At 34.2% G+C, this 20,208-nt stretch overlaps 1 protein-coding gene and 1 long non-coding RNA gene across 8 annotated transcripts in view; one reads left to right on the forward strand and one right to left on the reverse strand.

The window, feature by feature from the left end:
* The window catches only part of CEP85L (centrosomal protein 85L), a 248,283-nt gene that overhangs the window by 161,627 nt on the left and 66,448 nt on the right, over nucleotides 1–20,208 (forward strand). The window lies entirely within an intron of this gene.
* Nucleotides 11,918–20,208, reverse strand: part of LOC108544715 (uncharacterized) — a 70,166-nt gene continuing 61,875 nt past the window's right edge. Inside the window, exon 4 of the long non-coding RNA XR_001889939.1 lies at nucleotides 11,918–12,337. This is a non-coding gene — a long non-coding RNA (uncharacterized LOC108544715). The remainder of the gene's footprint in view (nucleotides 12,338–20,208) is intronic.

Below are 20,208 nucleotides of genomic sequence, written 5' to 3' on the forward strand. Positions count from 1 at the left end.
TGTAAATACTCAGTTCCGCAGCTGTTTCTCAGCAGAGCAATAAATAACAAAATTAAGTCATTGGTTTTTGTGTGGGAGAAATTAACCACTACTGCCAAATATGGGTTAACATAATTGGAAGATTTTTTTAATTGGCAGAAATTCACCATTTGAAAAGCAAAATAAAAGTGAAAGTTAATTAAAATGACAAACAAATAACCAGGATTCAAAGATGATATGACCTTTTTCATTTCAACAGTTGTCCTCATTTTTACTGTCATCATAAATGGATAAGCATTTATAAAATTTAAGCATTTTGTCATGTCCAATTTTATTGCTTAAGTTTGAACTGATATTAATAAAATTAACTTATTTTAAAGTTCAGATTATAGAAATTATAGGGAATTAAGAATTACAGAAAGTAAGAATTACCAAAGTCAGTGAAATCTGTTTCATTACCTTGGCTGCTTGGATCATCACAATATAGAGTATTGTGTTGTATTGAAGTTTTATGGGTGTTTAGCTGGGGAGTTTTCTGACTCCTGTCACCCGGTTTTATGGGAACAGTTGGCAGTAGGTGGAGGAGAAAAAGTGTTCTAGGGAGGTTTATGATGTCACATAGGAATTCTGAAGGTTTCGATTGGTTAGCCCATAGTCTTAGTCTGAGCACAACCAAACTTTAGAACTTCTTTCTTTAGTATGGGGAAAAGTCATTAACACTTTGTGCTTCATCTTTTGTTTCTAATTTAAAACAGTATATGGCAGATAAATGAAAAAAAAAAAATAAATTTGAGGTGGTAGAAGCTTTTGTTAAAGATTCATGCATCTTCAGGCTTTAGAGATAATTGGAATATAATGGGTGAAGGATGTTGAAGAGCCAAAATAGTTACTACAGGAATTTTAATTATGAAGAAAATAAACACAAGTATAAGCAAAACAACTTTCATTGAATTCTTGCTGCTGTTTGCTTTAATTACCCACGTCTTCATAATGTTAGCTTCAACAAGACCAAAAGTGAAATATTTTTACACAATCAAATTTTATACCTGTTTTTCTTATTTTGTTCTTGGTGTGTATGGGGAAAGGAGTGTGTATTGAGGGAAATCAGGGCTAGTAACTGCTTTTGTTTTAAAAAATGATTTTTATCTTACAGTTAAAGAACTAATAAATGTATTTAATTCATCTCGTATTTTCTTCAATTAGCAGTTTAACAGTATATCTGTGAATAGTAATTCTTATATTTAAACTGTTATATATAATCCCCCCAAAATAACAATATGCTACTTTTAAGTATTTAAGATTTTTTTAAACAATTGCATTAAATTTTACACAATCTTAACAAATTTTTTATAAACAGATGCAGTATTAAGGGCAACTTTATAGCAAAAAAGAAATAATTACAGATTCCAAATCAGTTACATCTCAGTTAATGAGGCTTTATAGGTTTGATGTGATGAAATTTAAATTTTGTAATGTTTTTAAAAGGATGTGCCTCATTTAATCTAGCAGGTGCTTTCCTGAAAATTACTATACAAATGAGATACTAGTAAGTGAGGATATTTTGAACTTCCTAGAACAGTTTATCTTACAGTAGAACTGGGGAAATAATTTTTTTGTAAAGCCGGGCATCATTCTCCTCTGTTTATCTAATTTGTTGTCTTACATGTTAGATTTACTTAAGTCACTACACTTGAAAATATTAATTCTTAAATCTCTTCTTTAATTTTAGAGGAGGTACTTGTAATTTTTAATTTTTTAAATGCTTATGACAGGGTGAACTTAGCCCACTTCACTTTCTTATGGGTAACTAAAATGTGTAGCAGCAGCTGCTTATGTGCCCTTAAATGGAGATGATCTTGGCTTCTTCCAAAGAAAGAAAATCCATCTCTAGAGCAAATCATTTGTTATTTAAAGAATCAGCTTAAAACTAAGTGAAAAACAATATTTTAGCAAAGACATTCTGTGAACATTGCCAAGGGAAAATTTACAACTTAAAAGTAAAACCCAAGTTAAGGAAATCGCATGAATAATGTTTGTTACTTTTCTTAGTGCTACAACCATTTTTCTTTCAATCCTTACATAATGAGGATCTCTCAGTACCATCAGTTACCAATGATGATTGATAATATAAAACCTAGAAACCTAAAGAGGTTTACAGTAATTTGTCAGAGATAACCAACTGCTAAAGAACAGACTGAGGATTCAAATCCAGATCTGTCTGTTGATAATTCCTAATCTATTGGCATATTGTGGGAAAAAATTATAATTTGAATATAGCTTTCATTAGAGTAGACTGTAGTAACTAAGAAATTTTTAAGATGTAAATAGGTGCATTCTTGAGCACTGTTAATAGTTTTAGAAAGTCTGCTTTAAATTTGTCTACCAGTTATACATTCATTTGAAATTTAGGTGATAGATCATTGTTCTAAGAACTTCTCATTCTAAGAAAATGGAATTAGTAATACTTAGTTGGATAAACCAAGAAGCTGCCATAGATTGAATAAAATATGCCCTAGTTACCACGAGTTTACAAGTTTACTTAAAAAGTATACATAGGCATATACACACCTTAGAAGGAAACTAACAACTGTGTGTGACATAGTTGGAAAATGGATTCAAAAATTAACTTTTATATTGGTATAAGAGTGGGGAGTTTTGTGTTTACCTTTTCCTCTGGGTTAGCTAGTGAAGATGACGATGATGGTGATCCCACGTGGAACTCTAGGAAGTATTATATTTTCGTTTTAACTAAACATTGTTTTTATTGCCCAAACAGAAAGTTGTTTAATAGGAGTATTAATGAGTTACAGTGTTATCAGTAGACTGTTCCTCAATGATTCCTCAACTAGAGGCTGGAAATTTTTTTTGAGGTGCTTTGTCGCAGTCTTCATTTGGAGTCACACTATAGTTTGAATGTATTTTTGGTCACATGACTTTATACAAATAACTTCCTTAAGCAGCCTAATCTGTGCAGTAGTATTTGTGATGGTTTAATGACACGAAGTGTACATAGTGATTATCAGAGATCCTGCAACGGTGTTCATTTAGTGTTAGTACTTATTTTCTTTTTTCCTTTAGAAGGTGGATTCTTAAGGGTAAAGTGTCTTTGAAGTTGGATGGGAAAATAATTACAAATTTATTTTTACTAAGCTCTAAATGAAATTTACTATTTCCTCAGTTTTAACTGAATCCTGGGTTCATGTCTTTACTTTTGTTTTTATATAGTTTTGTAGCATTTTAAATGTATTCCTCAAAAGTATTACTAATTTTTTTTTTTTTTTTTTTTTTTGAGGCAGAGTCTCACTCTGTCACTCAGCCTAGAGTGAATGGTGCGATCTCGGCTCACTGCAACCTCCGCCTCTCGGGTTCAAGCGATTCTCCTCCCGCAGCCTCCCAAGTAGCTGAGACTACAGGCATGTGCCACCGTGCCCAGCTAATTTTTGTATTTTTGGTAGAGACGGGGTTTCACCATATTGCCCAGGCTGGTCTCAAACTCCTGACCTCATGATATGCCCGCCTCGACCTCCCAAAGTGTTGGGATTACAGGTGTGAGCCACCGCACCCGGCTGTATTACTTTTTGTAAAGGACACTGTGATGTATGTAGTAATCTTTTTACATTGAGTATTTAAACTCCAATCTGTAGTGTGTCTGGAGGGCAAAGAAGCTTCAAGATAGAACAGTTTTTTGGAAATTTTTGACCAGAACTTAATTTAAGTGATGACTAAATTAAAGCATTTTAATATTTAGACAGATATACAGTAAAATGCAAGCTTCAAATCAATTTTTGTGATGTCCACAATACATCAAAGATAAGGAGTTTTTTAAGATTAGATCTCCTAGACACCCAGGAGGAAGATTTTACCTAGCTCTTGAGGGTACTTGAGGGCTTATTGATAATTACCATCTTAAATTTTAAAGCTACATAGGGGGAAGGACTGGTTCAGAAAACATCTAAGCAAAACTGCGAAATCAATTTCAGCAAAACTGAAATTGAGAGGATGGAAATTCTCTCCCTAGGGCAATAGGGAGGAGAAAATAAGATTTACTCATTAACTGGGGTGGGGAGCTGTGAATCCAACCCAATGATAAAGTAAACTAGGTCATTTTGGGGAGCTAGTTTCACTTTTCACTTGATTTGCCAGATAATCTGGAGACCCAAACATTTTATTTTTTCGTAAGTATCTGAATTCTGGACAAATTCTCTTTCCTTATCTTGATGAGGGGTGGAGAAGAGAGTCAAGAGAGGCCAGATGGATTAAGAAAAGGACTCAAAGAGGTCTACATAATTTTTGGAAAGTTGTTAAACATTCTAAGTGATAGAAATGCTATAGCATGCTATGTGGCTTCAAGGAAATTGTTGTTCATCAGTATACAAGTAATATGGAAATGAAAATTTAACATGTGGAAGGTAACCACTAGTGCAAGATAACACCAGGAGAAAAAGAAATTCCCAATTGAGTCAAACGAGCACGTGTAATAATAAGCAGTATGACTTCTAAGAGAAGTGTATGTTTTGTACAAAGGAAACAGAACCAAAGCCAAAAATAACAAAGGGAAACACATACATCACAAAACAAATTTAACAGCAAAAACCAACCCTTAGGTCTCCAGATACTTGCTTCAAAATTCTATAGAGTCCAGATCATGATGCTGTTACGTTGTTAAGAAGGTTCCAGTTCAATTTAATGGTTGTAGTGTTTCTCCAGACACATTAAATTTCTTATCTTTGTGGTTGATATCTCAGCCCTTTGAGCTCCTCGCATTCGCAAACTTTGTGGTGCCACTATCACTGATTTTGATACAAAATTGAAATTGGAGGCTCATGCCTTTTCTGGGTTCTACCAGACTCCCCATTCACTTAGAAACCAAATGCAGATTGTGAAATACAAGTCTTTGTTGTCATAGCCTGATCAACTGTCCTCTTAACTTTCATAGAGGTTTATTAACTAGTTTTTCTACCCTCTGTCGTGACCCTTTCCTACTCAGTTTTTACTCTGATATCCAAGTGCACATCTGATTGTCATTCATATGCTAAGAACTTTTCATTGATTTCTGTTTCAAGATGAAAAACCCACTCTTTACAGAATTACAAAAAAACTCTTTCCTGATCTGTCCGTTGCCATGTATGCCTCCCATAACAATTTGACAACTCTGCCATTATATGTTATTTCTTCTATCTGAAATATTTTCCTTACTGTCTTGTTCTTATAGAACTCCTTCATTTTTCAGAAGTAGGTGGGGAGAAGCCCTGTTTTGTTCTTAATTTCTAATTATATAAGTAATAAGTGAATATCTCTTACAATTCAGAAAAATCAGATAAACCTGAAGTTGGAGGGGGACTTTCTATATTATATAGGTATATTTATTTTCTTTGTCATAAACTTCATGAATAGAGACTGATTTATTTTTTCTAAGCTCTACACACTGCTTATCCCTTTGAAGGCTCAATAAGATATTTTATAGTTAATGAATATTGAGAATATTGTTTTCCATTACAAGTGAACTCATAAAAAGGGTAAGTTGAAAGAAGAGAGAATAAAGGCCCTCAGAAACTTAGATAAACTAATTTTCTTTGTCCCTAATGATTGCCTCTGAAAAGTTGAGATTTTTCTGGCACTTAATTCTTTAACTTGTTCACACTTTGACATGTGTGTAACATCAAAAAACAAAATTTCAACAAATTGAGTTTAATTATCTAATTGGCTTTGATTAATGATTCATGAATTGGGCAGTATCTCTATAATAGGCCATCAGATGAGCTAAGTGGAGGAGATGGGCTTTCTAGGCAGAAAGAGGCTAAAGAAAGAAGGAACAAAAAGTGAATTGGTTATTATAAGTTACTTATAAGGTTAAAACAGACTTCTTTATCATGTTAATTCAGGTAAACTGGGCCCTTTCTTATTGGTTGCTGTGAATATCCTGTTGTTTTTGGAAAACTTGCTGATGTTGAAGTTCAGTTTGATTATGTGGCTCCCAGCAGGAGTGGTTCCATTCTTGTTTGGTCTGGTCTGTTAAGACTGAGTTCAAAACAAACCAGAGTGACTCCATTCTGGTTTTGTGTGGGCAATTAAGGCTCAGTCCAAAACAATGGCTTTCCATAGGTTTGTTTAACCATGAGAGATTTCTGGAGTGGTTGTAGGTTGGTCAAGGAATATTAATAAGGAGTTGAATTGGAACTGTCATTCTCATTTTTTTGTCCTCTCTCACTACCTTACTCTGTGATTTTCAGAAAATAAATCTTTCTGTACTGTAGTTTTCTCATAAATAAATGGATGTCAGATTGAATTAATTTCTAAAGTCATTTTGAAGCCTAAATGTTCTTATTATACTAAACTAGCTTGAAAATGTAGCTATTTTAAAGTAGCTATTAATTTTAGCTAATTTTGTTAAAATAATTAAACATGTAAATTTCACAAAAGTCAGTTTTAATTAGTTTCTTTAGTTAAACTACTGGTTTACTGGTTGTCAGGCACTTTGTTAGGTAAGGAATGCAGTTTAAAAAAAAAGTCCTTGTTTTCAGGCATGTTAAGCTTTCAAAAACTCTATAAAAAACCCTAAAACATCACCTGTTCATTGAAGAATAATTTTAAATATGTTTGGGTATTTTATGTGCTATATTTAATTAATATATGTTACAAATTTTAATGACTTATTTTACTATGTAAATGTGAGTTTGGCATATAAATACACCATAATTTGTGAATTGTCTTATTGCATATCAGGGGATATAATTTTGCCATTATAAACCTTAAAAAACAACACTATGATTACCATCTATGTAAATAAATCTGGGAAATTCTCACTCTTCTTCTGTTGGTTCTGTAAACTTGTTATTTCTAAACATTAGTGCATGTAAGGGTGATCAGGCTCGTGAATGAATTTGATTTGTATTTGAAATGTAATAATTTTCGAGATTTGGTCAGTTACATTTCTTTAGAGAAACTTCTTTGAGAAAACGAGCTAAAATACACATTTTGGGGTGAGAATTAAACTCTGAATTAGTAAACATCCTGAGTGACATGACTATACCAACTAAGCAACTAAAGAAATTGCACTTTTAGTTTAGATCAAGTGGCTTTTTGATCAGTGCTCCTGCTTTAAGGATGAGGGGGAGGTAATCCTACCTTAATGTAGATCTGAGCTTTTATTTAAAGACTTTGATAATATCAACATTTAAGATAGGTTCTTGATTGCTTCAGGTGAGAACCTCTAAAACATAATGGCTTCTATGCTTCAGTTACACAGCCCTCTTTAAGTTTGTGTAGTAAAATTACAACTGACCCTTGATTTTTCAGCATAGATACATTCTTGAGAAGGTTATGAAAATAGATTTTGATATGTGGAATTCATATTTACTTTATAAAGCAAAAGATGTAAAAATGTCCCAGTGGAAATAAACCCAACTTCCCAATATGTAAGCATTGTAACTTTTTGCCAGCAACTTAATTAATCTACTGAGAGTTGTACATGGTTTTGCTACATTTCAGGAAAGCTGTACTTCATCCTTAACTCATCTCCACATTAAAAGCTCGCATAGCATAGCAAAAGGACATGAACGTCTCATCATCTGCTGATTCAATTTGCCCTTGAGTTGGTCAAAGATGATGAGTGGGCTCCAGGACCAACATTAGGATCAAGAGGATGCCTTTGGCAAAGTCATTTATAAGGCTGCCCTGTTAATGTATTCTTTTCTCAATGGACTTATTGCTTAATTGAGGATACTGTGGATATCTGAAAAGTTGATTGTTGACTCCAGTATTAATACATTGATTTTTTTTCCCTTAGCTAACTTAAAAAAATAAAATAACCCAAAATTCACTATTTGGATAAGTATGAGTCCATATAATGAATGTTAGACAATAAAAATATGCTCTTGAAACTTAACACTTCCAAAATAGAACAGAGTATGGCCATTGAAGACTGTCTTTCAAATTTATGTCTATATTATAGCAAACTAAAATTAGTTGTGCAGATTAGTCGAAGTTTCCTAGGTCTTTCTAAAATGAGGCTAGACCTAAAAGGTCAGAAAGCATGATTTATTTATTTGTTTGTTTGTTTGTTTGTTTATTTATTTTTGAGACGGAGTCTCGCTCTTCTGCCAGGCTGGAGTGCAGTGGCATGATCTTGGTTCACTGCAACCTTTGCCTCCCGGGTTTAAGCGATTCTCCTACCTCAGCCTCCCTCATAGCTAGGAATACAGGTGTGCGCCACCACGCCCAGCTAATTCTTGTATTTTTAGTATAGAGACGGAGTTTCACTATGTTGGCCAGGATGGTCTCAATCTCTTGACCTCGTGATCCGTCCGCCTTGGTCTCCCAAAGTGCTGGGATTACAGGTGTGAGCCACTGTGCCTGGCCAGAAAGCATGATTTTTAATCAAACATAGGTTTGCATACTGATCTTTGAGCTATAATCTTTTAAGTGTAGATATTTCTTACTATTACCCATATCATTGCTAACAGAATGGTAACCTTCTGTAGAAACCTCCAAATTTTCATACCAGTCAGTAGTTAATAAACATTGTCAGGTGCTGTGCTGAGTATCAGGGCACAAACTCATGATACGGGAAAGGAACCACTGCCATAATTACTATTATAGTATGCTAATTACAATACCTGTTTTTGCTGTTGGAAATACTTTTGGATTTTTTTAAAGGCTGATAAATATCCCTAGGGTGTTCTAGCTACTTATCCTCTTTTTGTTAATTGTGTACTGTAGACCAGTGATGAACTAGACTCTGGAGATAAAAAAAAGACATCGGCATCAGCAATCAACTTGTTCCTGTTTTATGACCTATGCATATACAGGGAGCTGTCTGAACTCCACTCAGCAGTTTCACCATGAGATTATTGTTGACTCCTGAGACCATTTTAAATATGGTATTTTTAACATATGAAAGAAGAAAACATTAGTGACCCATAACTGCAGAGATAGAAAATAAAAAAATAATATGTAAATGGTAAGAAAATTCAGATAAATCCCAATTGATAGAAAGTAAAAGCATGCTCTCTCTCCTCAAGATAGCTCCCTTTAATAGTTTTTTTTTTTTTTTGGAGGAGGGAGAGCATCATGATAAATACCTAATGCATGCGGGGCTTAATACCCAGGTGATGGGTTCACAGGTGCAGCAACCACCGTGGCACACATTTACCTATGTAACAAACCTGCATGTCCTGCACATGTATCCCAGAACTTAAAATTTAACAAAAAAAAGTAAAAAATAGTTTCTTTTATATCCTTTTAGAAAAATTCTTTGCTACATTTCAAGATAGTGTAGGCAGTGCTTTGGTCCCTTAACATATTTGTCGCTTAATGACAGGAATACATTCTGAGAAATGAGGCAATTTCTTTATTGTGTAAACATCGTAGAGTGAACTTACACAAACCTAGCTGGTATAGCCGACTAACGACTGCACACCTAGGCTATATGGTATTTGCTCCTAAGCTACAAACCTGTACAGAATGTTATTGTACTACTGTAAACAATTTGTAACACAGTGTTATTGTGTGCCTAAATATATCTAAATATAGAAAAGATACAATAAGAATGTGGTATAATCTTAAGGGTGCAGCATTTATAGAAACATTATTATGCAGTGCATGACTATCAAATATTTTTATCCCTTGAGAATATGATAGAAGACTTGATTAAATATATGCTGTTAGTCTGATTTTTAAAATAAATTAAAACGTTAGCACCTGTGCTATAGCTTTCTTTTAGTAGAAGCTGGTTATATAGTGTAGTACATTTGCTATTCATAACCTGGGGCAAGATCCAAAATAGAACCACATTGTATTAAGTACTTCATTTTGATAAACTTCTTTTATTTCAGTTTCATAGATGCTTGTTTTCATAAAATGTCAATTATATCATTAATTTTTTTCCATTTTTGTTTTCTGATTTGTTAATTACAAGGGATTTGATTCATTAAATTCTGTTTATATTTTATCTTAAATTTTAAAAAGTAAGTTATAGCAACAAAATGCTTGGAAAACACTACATTCTGTTTGTTTTATAAGTAAAGTCCATGATTAACCTTAATTTGAAAACAAGCTTCATTTGTTTTGCCTAATCTTCTAATTGATTTGCTTAAAGAAAGTAAGTTACTGTCTGTCTTGGATAAACCATTTCTTCTCTTCACTTTTGCACTATGATTGTAATGAGATCATGTTACATGCATGGCTCATTTCTTTGTTGGAATTTTTTTAGACATGATAATACTAACAGATGAGATATAAACTGCATTGATTTTTACGAGGAAATATGTTTCTCCCTCCAAAAGAAAAGAGATAATAGTAATTTAGTTGTTTAGCATGTTGGAAATCAGAAATACTTTGAGTTCCCTTTATCTTCATGCATATGCATATTACTGCATTTTGATAAGAATTTAGTATCGGTAGTACTCAGGTATACTGGTTTTTTATTCAGTTTCTTTTTATCATTTTTTTGGCAGGCGGTCGTGTTGCCTTTTCAAACTCAATTTACTTGAATTGTTATTTCAGTAAATCGCATTAGGATGTCAAAAAGCTTACAGAGTTAGTGATAAAAACACATTGAAGAAATAATGAGATTATTGAAAACAGTTTCTTCTATAATATAAACTTTGAGGGTCAAGATGCAGACTTCAGTATAATGAGTCATTGAGGAAGGGGTGACTGATAGAATGATTTTTTTGTTGTTTTTAGAGAAATATGTAATAATGCACTCCATAAATAATTACAAGGGCCTAGTTAAGATGGAGATTTTATATTAAATGTACAGTTCTTTTAGTAATAACAATTCATATTTTCCTTCTCTTGGTGAATAAAGATTCTTTAAATTTTATGTTATTTGTATTATTTTCATCTTCATTACTGAGCTTTGTTAATTTATTTACCTTTTAGTTAAGGTGTGATTCCTTTACCGAAAGCACTCGTAGAGTATCTCTTCAGATAGACTATTCCAGGAAACAGAGGAAGATTTGCTGTGTTACGTGACATGTTGTGAGTGATGAATAAGCTCAGAGACAAGGCAAGTGAAGGAGAGATAACAAACTTGAAGAACCACAGAGGTTGTATTCCAGTCAAGTGTGGTAGCACTGGACTATCTAAATTTAACAGTATTTATCCAGGCCAAAGAATTCTGAACTATTTTCAGCAGCACTACAGTAAACTTTTATTAGGAGCATGTTTGGCCATTAACTGACATATTTTGGCAACTTTTCATAGTATCTGGATTTCATCTAAGTAGCATGTGTTTGGGATTGTTATAGATGCCTGCTATCCACACTCAATTTTAAGAGTGGAACTTGCCATTTCCAATAAGAGGTACCTATGGTATGTTTTCTGGGTCTATAAATCTATATGGTTAGGGTCTACATGCCTACATTAGGGTTATAGTTCTTCTTTGGCTGGTAAACTATTGTTTTATTCTCTAAACCCCAAAGAACAGTGTGTCATATGCATTTTTAAGTAAAACATCTAAATGAGGCCTTCCCAGTGCTCCCTGAGTTTGGCAGCTACTAAAGATACATAAAAAGTGTTTACTTGTAAAAGTGTCTCTGTTTCACCTGTACACATTTTGAAATGTTACTTTGATGGCATACTTTCTGTTTCTTCAAATTAACTCACATAGTTACAAGTTTTATAACTACCTTTTACATTGCATGTTCATGTCAAAGTTTTATTAATATTAATAAGTTATAAATTATGTTTAGATTAACATGTTCTTGATTACTTATATTGGCCACAGTGATGTAGAAACATGATAGATTACTTTGAAATTCTAAGTAGAACAGCATAACAACAGTAATTTTCTGATATATCAATAGGTGAATTTTGATACATGTTTTTCTATCAAAACAAGTACCTTGCTTTTCTGGGATATGGTCAAGATGTGTATTTTACTAGTAATATATAACTGCCATGCAGTGGTATGCTTCTCAAAGCCAGTTATAACTTTATTGAATAAAAATTCTTGTTTTCTAACTACCTGAGAAAAAATGTGTTACTAATGGGATATAGGGGAGAAGTTGTTTGAATATGAAATCCTTTCCTCTTTTCTATATTAGGAAGCAGAATTATCTTCTGCCTTAATAGAAGGCTTCTTTGTTCTCCTAGAGTTCTGACAGCTCCTAAAAGCCAGCTGTGGGTTGTTATCAACTTCATTCTTCATTCTTGCATTCTTGGTGTAGGGTATATACGTCATCTGGCCTTTTCTCTTATCTCATGGCTAGTTGCAGATGTGGAATTGCACCAAAGTGATGACGAGATAGGAACTTACAGCCACGACAGTGCATTCTGTCATCTGTAGTACATCTTGGGGACTTAAGGATTCTTTTCTCACAGATGAGGCCTTTATTTCCATTCAGTACTTCTTCTAAGGTAGAGAGTGAAATAAAGTATAAGAATTTCCTGTGATTATTTTTTGTTGTTGATGTCTAACATACAGTGAAGTACATAGCAATATTAATCTTTAATAATAGCTCCATTCCAATACACACCCACATACATCCCTCCTTATAACCACTGCTCAGGTCAAGATACAAAATTTCTAATGCCCAGTAGGTTTAGCTTGTGACTCTTCAGAGCTTATATGGTGACACCTTATATCCTACCCATTTCTAGTGTTCTGACTTACCATCATTGATTATTATGGCCTGTGCTAGCATTCTTTTGTTTAGCATAATGTCTCTGAATTTTATCTATGTTGTTTAGTATGACAGTAGTTTTATTGCTGTATAGTATTCTAGTGTATACTTCTACCACCATTAATGATCTATTCCTTTGTTAACAGACATTTGGGTTGTTTCAATTTTATTATGACAAGTTCTTTTTGCTTCTAGTGTTGTTGAGTGGGATATATGTAAACATTTACCTGCAATTTTAGAAAAATCAAATTTTAATATGATAATTGAAGTATAATTTACATGCAGCTTTTAAGATTTTAAAGATTACATTTACATAAAATGCTATAATTTGAGTTTTGAAGAACGTATACAGTAGTCCTTTCTTATACCCATAAGATTTAATTTAGGCATAGTAAGAAATTAACAATAGCTAATAATAAAATAGAATAATTATAACAATATGAGAGCATCACTACTCTTGCACTTTGGGGCCATTATTAAGTAAAATAAAGATTACTGGAACACAAATACTGCAATACTGAGAGTTGGTCTGATAACCAAGATGGCACTACATGCCAATGGGTGGATAGCATATACAGTGTGGATGAGCTGGTGAAATGGATGATTCACCTCCTGGGTGAGATGGTGTGGGATTTAATCACGCTACTTAGAATGGAGTACAATTTATAACTTGTGAATTCTTTATTTCTAGAATTTTCCCTTATTAATATTTCCAAGCAACAGTTGACTGTGGGTAACTGAAACCAGAGAAAGCGAAACTGCGATTATATGGGGATCATTTTACTACAAGAGAAGTGTATGACATTTCCATCACTCCAGAAAGCTACTTTTTGCCCCTTTGTTGTTGAGTCCTCACCCCACTTGGCAACCACTGCTCTGATTCCTATTGTTTTGTCTTTTGCAGAAGTCCTATTTGTAGAATCAGATAGTTTATAGCCTTTGAGTGTGGCTTCTTTCACTTTTCATGCTGCTGTTGAGATTCATGGTATTTTTAACATATGAAAGAAGAAAACATTAGTGACCCATAACTGCAGAGATAGAAAATAAAAAAATAATATGTAAATGGTAAGAAAATTCAGATAAATCCCAATTGATAGAAAGTAAAAGCATGTTCTCTCTCCTCAAGATAGCTCCCTTTAATAGTTTTTTTTTTTTTTTTTTTTTTTAGATAGTCCAGTGCTACCACACTTGACTGGAATACAACCTCTGCGGTTCTTCAAGTTTGCATGTTATAAATTTGTATGTGTGCTGAATAGCACTGCGTTTTATGGATGTAGCACAGTTTTTATCTATTTATCCTATGGACACATGGGTTGTTTTTTGTTTTGGATGATTATGAGTAAACATTTGACTATGGTTCTATGTGGACATGTTTTTATTTTTATTTGATTTATATTTATTTATTTATTTAGAGAAAAGAGGTTACTGTCATGCAGGCTGGAATGCAGTGGCTCAACTGTAACTGCAGTTGCTCACTGCAACTTCCTGCCTCCCAGGTTCAAGCCATTCTTGTGCCTCAGCCTCCCAAGTAGCTGGGATTACAGGTGCGTACCACCACACCTGGCTAATTTTTATACTTTTAGTAGAGGTAGGGTTTCACCATGTTGGCCAGGCTGGTCTCAAACTCCTGACCTCAAGTGATCCACTTGCCTAGGCCTCTCAAAATGCCGGGATTACAGGCGTGACTTACTGCACCCGGCCTTTATTTGGCATTTATAAATACTAAATTCAATTTCCCATTTAATTACCTTTCCCCTTTGTTGAAAATTAGTTTACTATATGCATCATTAGATTTGTGAATCTTTATTCTGTTTCATTGGTCTGTCTATCTTTATGTCAATAATACAACCTCTGCCACCTGGGTTCAAGTGATTCTCCTGCCTCAGCCTCCTGAGTAGCTGGGATTACAAGCATGTGCCACCACGCCCAGCTAATTTCTGTATTTTCGGTAGAGACAGGGTTTCGCTGTGTTTGCCAGGCTGGTCTCGAACTCCAGACCTCAGGTGATCCACCCACCTCGGCCTCCCAAAGTGCTGGGATTACAGGCTTGAGCCACCATGCCTGGACAATTTTTTAGTGATATTTTATAGTTTTCAGTGTACAGATCTTACACATAATTTATTACATTTTTATTTCTAAGCTTTTAATGTTTTTGATGTAAATGATATTATATTTTTAATTGCGCTTTTGTTGTTAATATACAGAAATACAATTGGTTTTTTAAAAAAATTGACCCTGAATTGTATAATCTTGTTAAAGTCACTTATTGGTTCTAGTAGGTTTTTAATTGCTCTATTAATGTGGTATGTTGCATTGATTTTTTTTTTTTCTTTTTTTTTGAGATGGAGTCTGACTCTGTTGTCCAGGCTGGAGTGCAATGGTGCGATCTCAGATCTCAGCTCACTGTAACCTCCACCTCCTGGGTTCAAGCAGTTCTCCTGCCTCAGCCTCCCAAGTAGCTGCGATTACAGGCATGAGCCACCATGCCTGGCTAATTTTTGAATTTTTAGTAGAGACAGGGTTTCACCATGTTGGCCAGGTTGGTCTTGAGCTCCTGGCCTCAAGAGATCCACCTGCCTCAGCCTCCCAAAGTGGTGGGATTACAGGTGTGAGTGAACCACTGCGCCCAGCTTGCACTGATTTTTAAATGCTAAAGTGAACTTGCATTCCTGGGAAAACCTTATGCCAAACGTAGTATCTATCTATATCTCTGTGTCTGGAGTGGATTTGGTTTGATTTTGTTAAAGTTTTTTGTATCTGTGTTCATGATGGATGTTGGTTTGTCATTTTCTTTTTTCCTACTGTCTTGTCTGGTTTTGTGATCAGAGCAGTGTTGACCTCAATAAAATGAGTTGGGAAATAATTCATTTTTCCCCCCCTGAGCTTGCGGAGGATTGGTGTTAATTCTTTAAACATTTGGTAGAATCCTACAGTGTAACAATTTGGACCTAGAGATTTCTTTTTTGGGAGCTTTTTTTTTTTTTTAAATTGTGAATTCAGTTACTCTAATAGTTTATAGGACATTCAGATTATTTCATATTGGATGAGTTTAGGTAAGTTTGTGTTTTTTAAGAAGTTGGTCTAATTCAAGTTATTGAATTTGTGTGTGTAAGAGTTGTTCCTAGTAATTACCTTATCTTTTTAATATCTGATGGTCTGTAGTGATCTCTATTTCACTCCCTAATAACTTGCCTCTTCTTTTTTTCTTTCTCAGTCTAGGTAGTGGTTTATAAATTTTATTAATTGTCTCAATCAACTAGCTTATCTTTCCACATAGATTTTTCTGTTTTAAACTCTATTGATTTCTGTTCTCAGCCTTCTTGTCTTCCATCTGCTTGCTTTGGGCTTATTTTCTAGTTTCTAAAGATGGAAGCTTAGACTGAGAGCTTTTTCCCTTTTTAAATATAACTACTTAGTGCTGTAAATTTCCCTCTCAGTACTGCTTTACCTGCTTCCTACAAATTTTGGTATTTTCATTTTCAGTCAGTTAAACCTGTATATTATTTAGAATTGTGTTGTTTAATCTCAGTGCTCTCCCAAAATGATAGTATTGTATTAATTTGAATTCTGTATTTGTTTTAAAATTTATTAATGTTTTAAATACTGTCAATTTATAACATGCTTCATTATTTTTCAAGCCCAGCCTTATTTCCTTTCTCAAAATTTTTCATCTTCTACTGTTTTATATTTTCTTTATATTTAGGTAGAAACTACCCAAAAAATCAGTACTTCATTTTAGGAGTAGACTTATTTTTTCCCCAGTCCTTCCTATGATGATTCAGATACTGTATCTCAAGAGTTAATTTTGGTAATTGATATTTTCTTAGAAAGTGATCCATTTCATCTGAATCTTTAGATTTATTGTCATGGTATAAAACACATTACAGTTTTATTTACTTTTTGCCCTCAAACTTTTTTATTCTAACGTTTATTTTCGGGTTCAGGAGTACATATCCAGGTTTGTTACATGGTTAAATTGCATGTCACTGGGGTTTAGTGTACAAATGATTTGTCATCCAGGTAGCAAACATAGCACCTAATAGGTAGTTTTTTTTGACCCTCACCATCCTTCCACCTGCCCCGCTCAAGTAGGCCCTGGTACCTGTTGTTCCTTTCTTTGTATCCACGTGTATTCAATGTTTAGCTCCCACTTATAAGTGACAACATGGTATTTTGTTTTCTGTTCCTATGTTAGTTCTCTTAGGATAATGGCCTCCAACTCCATCCATGTTGCTTCAAAGGACATGATATTATTCTTTTATGGCTGTGTAGTATTCCATAGTATATATGTACCACATTTTCTTTATCCAGTCTGGTGTTGATGGGCATTTAGGTTGATTCCATGTCTTTGCTATTGTGAATAGTGCTGCGATGAACATGTGTGTGCATGTGTCTCTGGTAGAATGATTTATATTCTTTTGGATATATACCCAGTAATGGGATTGCCAGGTCAAATGGTAATTCTGCTTTGAGTTTTTGGGAAATAATCAAACTGCTTTTCACAGTAACTGAACTAATTTATCCTGCCAACACTGTTTAAGTGTTCCCTTTTCTCTGCAACCTTGCCAACATCTGATATTTTTTTTCTTTTTAGTAACAACCATTCTGTGACTGGTGTGAGATCGTATCTCATGGTTTTGATTTGCATTTCTCTAATGATTAGTGATGTTGAGTGTTTTTTCGTATGCTTGTCGGCCACGTGTATGTCGTCTTTTGAGATGTGTCTGTTCGTGTCTTTTTACTTCTTTTTAATGGGGTTGTTTTTTGCTTGTGAATTTGTTTAAGTTCCTTATAGATCGTGGATATTAGACCTTTACTGGATACATAGTTTGCAAATATCTTCTGCCATTCTGTAGGGTGTTTGTTTATTCTGTTGATAGTTTCTTTTGCTGTGCAGAAGCTCTTTTGTTTAATTAGGTCCCATTTGTCAACTTGGTTTTGTTGCGATTGCTTCATGAAATCTTTGCCAAGGCCTATGTCCACAATGATATTTCCTAGGTTATTCTCCAGGGTTTTTATAGTTTTAGGTTTCATATTTAAGTCTTTAATTCATCTTGAGTTGATTTTTTGTGTATGGTATAAGGAAGGGGTGCAATTTCAGCCTTCTGTGTATGGCTAGCCAGTTATTCCAGCATTGTTTATTGAACAGGGAGTTCTTTCCTTTCTCTTTTACTTGTTTTTGTTGACCTTGATGAAAATCAGATGGTTGTAGGTGAATGGTATTATTTCTGAGCTATTTTGTTTCATTGGTCTGTGTGTTTCTGTACCAGTACCATGCTGCTTTGGTTACTGTAGCTTTGTTGCATAGTCTGAAGTTGGGTAACCTGATACCTCCAACTTTGTTCTCTTTGCTTAGAGTTGCCTAAACTATTCAGGCTGTTTTTTGGATCCATATGAATTTTAAAAGTTTTTTCTAATTCTGTAAGGAATGTCATTGGTAGTTTGATAGGAATAACATTGAAACTGTAAATTGCTTTTGGCAGTATGGACATTTTAACAATATTGATTTTTCTTATCCATGAGCATGGGGTGTTTTCCGTGTTTTTTTTTTTTTTTTTTTTTTTTTGGGAATCATCTCATTTCTTTCAGCAGTGTTTTGTAATTCTTGTTGTAGAGATCTTTCACCTCCCTAGTTAGTTGTATGCTTAGGTATTTTATTCTTTTTTTGTGGCTATTGTCAATGGGATTGTGTTCTTGAATTGGATGTTGTTGGCATATACAAATGCTACTGATTATTGTTCACTGATTTTGTATCCTGAGAGTTTGCTGAAGTTTATCAGATCAAAGAACTTTTGGAGAAACTATGGAGTTCTCTAGGTATAGAATCATATAGTCTGCAAATAGAAATAGTTTGACTTCTCTCTTCCTATTTGTATGCCTTATATTTCTTTCTCTTGCCTGATTGCTTTGGCTATGACTTCCAGTAATATGTTGAATAGAAGTGGTGTGAGAAGCATCCTTGTCTTGCTCTGGATTTCAAGGGGAATACTTCCAACTTTTGCCCATTCAGTATGATCTTGACTGTATTTTTTTTTTCATAGATGGCTCTTATTATTTTTAAGTATGTTCCTTCAATGCCTAGTTTGTTGAGGGTTTTTATATGTATCACAAAATATTTTTCTTTTGATTTTTTTCAACCATTTGAAAATATTAATTTAGGTTTAAGTTTGCAGGCTGTGAAAAAACAGACAGTGAACTGGATGCCCGCTCTACATGGTCTCTTAGAGGTGTACTAAAGTTGGCAATATGACTGTGGATTTATTTATGTCTCCATTCTTAATAGTTTTTTTCTCATATGAGATATACTATTAAATGTGTAAACATTTGTGATTATTTTATCTTTGTGGTAAATTTTATCTCTTACCTTATTAAGTTTTATGAAACTTTGTTTTTATTTAAGGATTTTTTTGGCCTGGATTTTATTATATCCAAGAATGATACTGTCACTCTGCATCTATTTTTTCATGTTAACCAGTATTGTGCAAGAACATAGTTTGCAAGCCACAGTAGCTCCTGATCTATAATAAAACAAAAGAAAACATTAACATTTATATTGGGCTTCATTTTCAATAACTTTTAATGTGAAGGTTTTAAGGCAATTGCGTTTGACTTTCCTCCTTTCCACATATTAATGTGCCAAAGCTAAGACAGTGCTATCTAGAACTTTAAAAGTAGATATTTATGTATACTCAAAGTTGCCATGGCATCACAGTCAGAGGGTAAGGGCTTTTTCCCCTCACTGCTTTTGGGCATAATACTTGAAACTTAATAGATGATTGATATTAGTAAGAATTTTTTTTTTTTTTTGGAGACAAGAGTCTCACTCTGTTGCCCAGGCTGGAGTGCAGTGACAAGGGACATGGTACTGAACATCTGCCAGATGCCATCTAGTATTGCCAATTAATTGTAGAGGGTTTTAGTTCTTTTTCTTCTTTCTTTCTTTTTTTTTTTTTAGATGGAGTCTTGCTCTGTCGCCCAGGCTGGAGTGCAGTGGCACAATCTTGCCTCACTGCAAGCTCTGCCTCCCGGGTTCACGCCATTCTCCTGCCTCAGCCTCCTGAGTGGCTGGGACTACAGATGCCTGCCACAATGCCCAGCTAATTTTTTTTGTATTTTTAGTACAGATGAGGTTTCACAGTGTTAGCCAGGATGGTCTCGATCTCCTGACCTTGTGATCCACCCACCTCAGCCTCCCAAAGTGCTGGGGTTACAGGCATGAGCCACTGCGCCTGGATTTTATAAGTTGTTAGCCTATGTGATACATATAAAAACACTCATCAAATGTGTAATTAAGAGAAGATAATTTTGTCTTATAAAGGCAGAAAACCTTTAACATTTGCAGACACATTAAATTGACAGTTTTTGAATAACTTCTCTCTGTAGGATTGTAATGTGGAAATGTGGGGAAGAACCGATTTGAACATATCTAATTCTCTTACCACTATTCCACCTTTGTTTAGGTCTTTTAAAAGACATATGGTTCCAGGGCAGATACCTGATTCATTTCCACATGTAGTGCAAAATGATTCTGTGTTATTTCTATCAGATTTTCTTTTAGCTCTCTCAAAACTGTTACCTAAACTGTCAATTATAATGAAAG

Source organism: Rhinopithecus bieti, unplaced genomic scaffold (assembly GCF_001698545.2).
Source record: "Rhinopithecus bieti isolate Rb0 unplaced genomic scaffold, ASM169854v2 scaffold_27321, whole genome shotgun sequence".
NCBI lineage: Eukaryota > Metazoa > Chordata > Mammalia > Primates > Cercopithecidae > Rhinopithecus > Rhinopithecus bieti.